Genomic DNA, 7576 nt, shown 5'->3' on the forward strand with positions numbered 1-7576 from the left:
GGTTACATATGCTTCAGGTTACAGACTCCGCTAACCCAGAAATAGTGCTTCAGGTTAAGAACTTTGCTTCAGGATAAGAACAGAAATCGTGCTCTGGCAGTGCGGCAGTAGCAGGAGGCCCCATTGGCTAAAGTGGTGCTTCAGGTTAAGAACAGTTTCAGGTTAAGAACGGACCTCAGGAACGAATTAAGTACTTAGCCTGAGGTACCACTGTACAGTCATACCTTGGGTTAAATATGCTTCAGGTTGAGCATTTTCAGGTTATGCTCCGCGGTGACCCAGAAGTAACAGAATGCGTTACTGCCGGGTTTCGCTGCTCGCGCATGTGCAAACACTCAAAATGACGTCACGCACATGCGCGGAAGCGTCAAATCGCGACCCGCACAGACGCACAGTCGCAGGTTGCGTTCTACTCAGGATACGAATGGGGCTCTGGAATGGATCCCGTTTGCATCCAGAGGTACCACTGTACCTAGTTAATACCCCCAGTCACTAAAGAGAACAATGTCCTTCCGTTTGTCAAACCTCCTTAGGAAACGTGGGCAGAGCTCACAAATTTAAAGACTCACAACGGCAGAAAGTCCACAAACAGCTGCATGTAATTACTTGAATCCTGTGAACTAATGTTGAATTTAGTCCACATGGAACTAGTGTGTTGAGTTTATAGCAGTCTTAACAGGGCGGGTGGTGGCACTAATGTATATCAACTGACAAGGGCAATCAATTAATTAAATCACGTTTCTGGTGCCACAGTTAGTGAATCCATTTGATTTCAGAATCATGGAGCTGTTAGGGACATGGTAAGAGGCACTTTCAATAGCCTGGTTGCAACAGCCTCCACACTTAAAGTGTTCCAGTGGTAGACGAGAAGTTTTCTGTGGTCTTTTAAAAGACCACCTGCCCTGTTAAGACTCATATTTCAGAACACCGATCCCACATTAGAGGCAACATCAGAGAGGCTCCGCTGGTTGAACAGTTCATTGAACAAAACCACACTTGTGATGACTGTCGCTTATTTGTTGTAAAGCACCTATCTTCAACTCTCTCCGCTGGTTTTAATGTGTCCAGATTACATTCCCAGATGGAGTCCTAATATATTTATAAACCCAATAAAAATACCTAAGAAGGAAACAAAAACAAACAAACAAACAAACAAACAAACAAACAAACGCATAAGTAACTACTTTGAGGGTATGCTATGGTTTAAGATAAAACTGATTTGGGAAAGAAACTACTTTTGCCATTTTTTATGGAAGTTTATTGTTTATAGGCAGTTGCCTCGGTAATGGAGGGATGGCAGCTACAGAATCCGTGGCAGGTGGCAGATGCCTGGACACCATTCTGCCCCTTCCGAGACAAATAAACATCCCCTGAATACAGCGCAAAGATAAATAGGGTGGGAGAGATTCAAATGCATTATTTGGGTTGTGTGAAAACGTGCATTTGTAGGTGGTCAAAGCGCTGAGCTCACTGCAAATGATTGAGGTGTAACTTCTCCAGATCCTCTCGTGGGAAGGAGAGAAAGAAGCCATGACGCAACAGCAATTCTGCACAACATGTTGACCAATAAGTGTATGAATAATAGTATGTAAATACAGATAGATATTATGCACCAAGGACCACTGTGCCAGGCTGTTCCAGAGTAGTTCAGCCTCACCTTGGGTCATTGACAGCCTCCTTTTTCCCTTGGATGTAAACTCTGCTTCCCATAAAATAGATGCAAGTCCAGAGCCTCTGACTACCAGAAGAGGATGCAAATATCTGGCTTGTATGCGACGCGAATCATGAATCCTGTTGAGAGTCAAGTCACCAGAATATGGGCAGGACTTAAGTAGATTTGAATAGTAAAAGAAGAATCAACAGCACAAGGCCTATTTGCTTCTTCTCAGGTAACTGCAATAGGACTGTAGTGAAATCTTCTGCCTTATAGAAGTATTTAACAATATAATGGTTTCATATACATAAATATGGCTTTTATATGTAATTAGTGTTATTCATAATTAGACCAACAGTTTTCAAACACATCATTCCATAAAATTAATAACCTTTGATCTTCTCTTTTAAAAAAAATGGCATTCAGGTTGTGTGAGTGAGTGGATATAATGCAGGAATCTGCTTATATAGTACTTTCCTCTCCATCTATCATGCACTGGCTTGAGATATTGATTAGAAAGCTCTGCAATAAACCCCTGGCACTTGATTTATTTGACGGTTTTCTTCATTGCAGGGTCCCTGCTTCATATACACCAAAATCCTATATTGCACACAGGCAATTTGCAAAGAATATTACATGCCTTTGTCTTTCATTTTACAATGTGTGCTCAACACAAAGAATTAGATGAAGCAATGTATTTTCTTCCAACAGCAAAAAAATGTGTTATAGTGCTGCCCATCAAATTGCATTCAGCAATCAAGCTTTATTTGTGGAGCCAACCATTTCCTGAATAGGCCGTGTTGTTCCAGATTTATGGCACTAATGGATAGTGGATCTAATGGCCTGCTGCAATCTTAATTGGCATAAATTAGCATATCCATTGAAAGTTTTTTCAGCTCTATTCTTTACCATTACTGTAATTTATTAGGTCAAACGTCTAGAACTTTCCCTGTGTGCACAACTTGGAGATTCTTGACCCTTGGTTTCCTTTTTCTAGGTGTTATGACAAATGATTATATATTTTCATGAAACCAGCTGCATTATACTAGGCCACACTATTGGTCTGCCTAGAGGATCACATGATTAGCACCCGCATCTCTTGCAGGTCAAGAGGGGCTGGCGTGCGTCTTGGGGGCAGGGCACCCAGCGTGGGCGGGGAGGCAGCTGCGATGGCACCATACTAGGATTGCGCTGCTGGGGGCGGTGCGCTCCCCCCACACTCCTCTTCCTCCACCAGTGGGTGAAGCCACCCACCTGCCAATCATATAACATTGGGGTGGGGCTTGGGAGCACGATTTAGCCCATTATTCTGAATAAAGTATTAATCTCCTGCCCAGTGGCGGACTTTGGTAATATGGTGTCCTGAATGAGGGCAAAATCTGGAACCCCTAAGCTTTGAGTAGACACCTCCATAAATACACCCTTTAGGTAGTATTATGTTGTTGTTGTTGTTGTTGTTATGATTCCCCTTGGCTCGGAAGTCCTGCACCACCTTAAATCTGGCCCTGCCCTGCCATGTACCTTCAGTGGATTTGTGCTTATGTGGGTTGCTCTGAAACAAGTGTCTTTACCCACTCTTCACGTCTGTGGCTTTCCCGCCTAGGGAAACACACCTTGCCTTACTCCCTTAGTGAATTATTAACAGCTTTATGCCTTTAGTTGGAAGCATTTTGTCCTGTCTCCCATGTCCTTCTAATTCCACAAAGATGCCGCTGCCCTAAATAGCAGTACATCACAGCAACACATAGCTGGATCCTTCTGAAAATCAATAATCACAGCCAATGTTTTTTTCTGGGGGGACGCATACCCCTAAACACTTTGTGACGCTTTGTACTTTTGTTCATTTACTATATTTATTTCCCCTCGATTTGAACTATAAAATGGTGATTTTCTTGAGTAAAAAGGAGAGTACCCCTCAACATTTTTTAAGAAAAAAGCACTGATCATAGCTAAACATCTTTTTGTCAGGTCACCTTTTGTACCCAAGAACCTCAAACACGGCCTCCATTTTGCTGCAGTTTCCTTTGGTACGTACTGGACAGTGAAATTGACTTACTTTTTTGAGATTTGTTTTGTTTTTTGGTCTGTCTTTTCTACATATACATAGATGAATTTTAATTACAGCAAAGATGGTGCAAAACATTTAAACTACTTCACACTGTGAAGAATTTATTTTCTGTCACTCCAAAGGGTAGGACCCAAATCAGTAGGCTCAAATTACAATAAAAAGGATTTAAACTGAATATTAGGAAGAATTTCCAGATGGTCCACTTGGTTGACAGTAGAACAGACCCCCTGGAAGGTGGGGGCTTTCCTTCATTATAGGTTTTAAGCAGAGGCTGGGGGGCCACCCGTGAGGGATATTGTAGTGTGGATTCCCTGCAGTGACAGGGGCTGCACACTTGAGGTCCCTCCCTCCCAAATCTATGATTCTCAGTTTATAAATACTCAAGCCAAAAAATGTGATCCAGTGATATCATATTCATGCCTACTAAAAAATAAATCCCACCAAGTTCAGTGGGGCTCATTCCCAGGGAACTGAGGATAGGATTATTATAGAGTTGGAAGAGGCCCCCAGGGCCATATAGTCCGACCCCCTGCAATACAGGAATCTCAGCTGAAGAAGAATCCCTGAGAGGTGGCCATGCAACCTCTACTTAGAAACCTCCAAGGAAGGAAAGTCCACCACCTTCCATGGGAGTCCATTCCACTGTTGAACAACTCTTACCATGTTTAGTCAGAATCTCCTTTCTTGTCATTTGAATCCATTGAATCCCACCCTCTGAGCAACAGAAAGCAAGCTTGGCCATCTTCGAGGTGACAGCCCTTCAAGTATTTGAAGATGACCATCATATCACTGGTCATCCTTCTCTTCTCCAAGCAAAGCATATCCAACACCCTCAACCATTCCTCACACGGCTGAGAGCCAGTGTGGTGTAGTGGTTAAGAGTGGTAGACTCGTAATCTGGGGAACCGGGTTCGCGTCTCCGCTCCTCCACATGCAGCTGCTGGGTGACCTTGGGCCAGTCGCACTTCTTTGAAGTCTCTCAGCCCCACTCACCTCACAGAGTGTTTGTTGTGGGGGAGGAAGGGAAAGGAGAATGTTAGCCGCTTGGAGACTCCTGAAGGGGAGTGATAAAGCGGGATATCAAATCCAAACCCCCCTTCTTCTTCTTCTTCTTCTTCTTCTTCTTCTTCTTCTTCTTCTTCTTCTTCTTCTTGCAACTTTCAATATAACTAAAAAACAAAATATAAAAATATCCCTGATCAATGAAGCCAGGGTCCATCTAGAACACAAAAGTATGCACAGCTATCTCGATGTTGGGCTCCCACAGCTCCAGCCAGCATGATCAGTAAGGGTGATGGAAACTGTAGTCTAACAAGAGTGGGAGGGCCACTTTTTCCCTATCCTTGCATTGCAGTCTCCGGTATCCCACTGTAGATCGTCAAACTGTTCTGGGAACTGCAGAAGCGGGGTGTGAAGGTAGCAGCTCAGGCTGTTGTCTTTACTTTTTAAACAAAGTGATGTTTTACGGATTAAAAAACCCCAGGATGATTGTTCTTTTGATCTAGCAAAAGTCTTCCCCCCCTCCCCGCAAACTCTTGTGAAGTTGGTTTAACCTTTTTAACAGATTAAATGCAAGGAACTTGAAATTACCATTTAGTCATAAGACTCCAGTTAATTCTTTTCCAGGAAGGACAAACTATGTAAGGGCACTAAAGCAATTAAAACTTGAAAGAATAACCACTGAAAAGTTTTAATGGATATTTATGGCTGAAATCCTGTACAGTTATCTGGGAGTCTGATAGAACTTACTTCTGAGGGGTCATGCATAGGACGGTTTTGTGCCTGATCAAAAAAATTGATTCAGCTCAGTTGATTAGGGAATTGGCCTGAATGGACAAAAAAGAATTTATGCTATTTAGATTCATGTCCTTTCTGGTTACAAGGGTACATTTCCAGGAGTGCTCCAGATGTCACCCCACGACTAAAAATAGGAACATGGCGAGATACTTGTCAATAACCCGGAAAGGCTTTCAATGCCAATCTTTCTTTAAACTTCTGCAAATAGAAAAATAAAATATTTAAAATATTGAACTGGAAAGTAGACTCTGCATTAGGGAAGGGGAATTTACCAGAAGTTAACTTTTGCCCTTGGCCCTGCCTCCCCCTGGCAAGTTTGTGATCAACTATCCTGAAGAATTATTAACTTGGTCAGAGGAAGGGCACATTCACTCTGCGATCGTGCCCTTCCCCTGACCAAGAGAAGCGGACACGGAGCAATGGATCCAAACTACAAGAAAGAAGATTCCACCTAAACATTAGGAAGAACTTCCTGACAGTAAGAGCTGTTCGACAGTGGAATTTGCTGCCAAGGAGTGTGGTGGAGTCTGGAGGTCTTTAAGCAGAGGCTTGACAACCATATGTCAGGAGTGCTCTGATGGTGTTTCCTGCTTGGCAGGGGGTTGGACTCGATGGCCCTTGTGGTCTCTTCCAACTCTATGATTCTATGATTCTATGATTCTAAGTTAATAACTCTTCAGGATGGTTCACCTGATGTAACCAGCAATGTGATTACCTGGGGAGCGGAGCTGCAACGGAGATACAATTGGTTCAGGCGGAAGTGCATTTTGTGTGCATTAGTGCCTCCATGTGCAGATGCTTCCCACACTGGTAGCGGGTGCAACTATGGCATGCATCCACATGCTAAGCTAGTGAGATCTATTAACATGGAGGTGCAAAGAAAGTTAAGGTTCTTCAAACTAACTTTTTCTATATATACATGGAGATTCTTAGCCGAATGAAAAATTCTATAGACAGTTCTGTACTTGCAGCCACTCTTCACACAACCCTTATAGGAATGGCAGAAGTGAAATTGTATCATTACGTTTTGTAGCAGTATTCAAATATGCTGCATGTACTTTCAGGAACTTGGACCACTCATTTAGAAGTATAGCTAATCTTAATCACCAGAATAGGCTTTGTTTATGTTCTCAGGACGCCGATTGCATGAAGCATATCCTACTGCATTGTGGGCAGTATGAGCAAGCAAGGGATCAACTGATCAAACCCTTACTAGCAAATTTGCCAGGAAAATCTGAAGCCTCCCATCTTAAATACCTTCTGGAGAATATGTCAAATGACATTACACTGGCTGTGGCAAAGTTTCTTTCGGAGGTCACAAGAAACAAAGACCATCATGTTCTAGACATAACAAAATGACCACCTCGGTCTCTTTCACCTGTTTGGCTGTTTTAACTGTATCTTATTTTGAAACTGTTTTGTGGGTCTATGGACCGCAATAAAGATATTTGATTTGAATCTTAATCATAGGATCTCATGGACTGGCTGGACGAAGAGGAGTGATGGGAAGCACCAGTCGGGGAACCAGCTAGGGAGGCGCCCTGGGGAAGGCGACTCAGAGCCAGGGACTGGTGGTGGGAAGACGAGAGTGGTCAGAGGGAGCAGCAGACTGGGAGGGGGTGCCAGAAGCAGAAGAGGTGAAAGGGTTTACTGGCAGAGGGGAGGCAAAAGAGACATTAGTAACTGCATGATCTATTTAAAAGAAAAAATTTTCTGCTGCCTCAATAACCTGAAACGGACTGCTAAATAAGACAATAGGGCACTGAACTGACTTTTTCCTGTGAAGGTTACATTGTGACACAAAGTTCCTGGACTTTTTTGCTACAGTATACCAGAGTAGGCTGAGACAGTATCTACTGGGAAACTGCTGCAACTTGTATTTACAAGCCTCCTGATATACTTGTTTTAAACTTCCTTTCTTTCTTTTCGTATTTGGACATTTTCTTTGTCTTTGTATCTGGACATTTTGATTTCCTCCCCCTAGAGGGTAAAGTAAAGGCCGACACAGCTCAAGACAGTGGAATTTTCCATCGGGAAACGGCTCCCGTGGGAAACGA

This window comes from Podarcis bocagei (assembly GCF_964188305.1).
Source record: "Podarcis bocagei genome assembly, chromosome: 9".
NCBI lineage: Eukaryota > Metazoa > Chordata > Lepidosauria > Squamata > Lacertidae > Podarcis > Podarcis bocagei.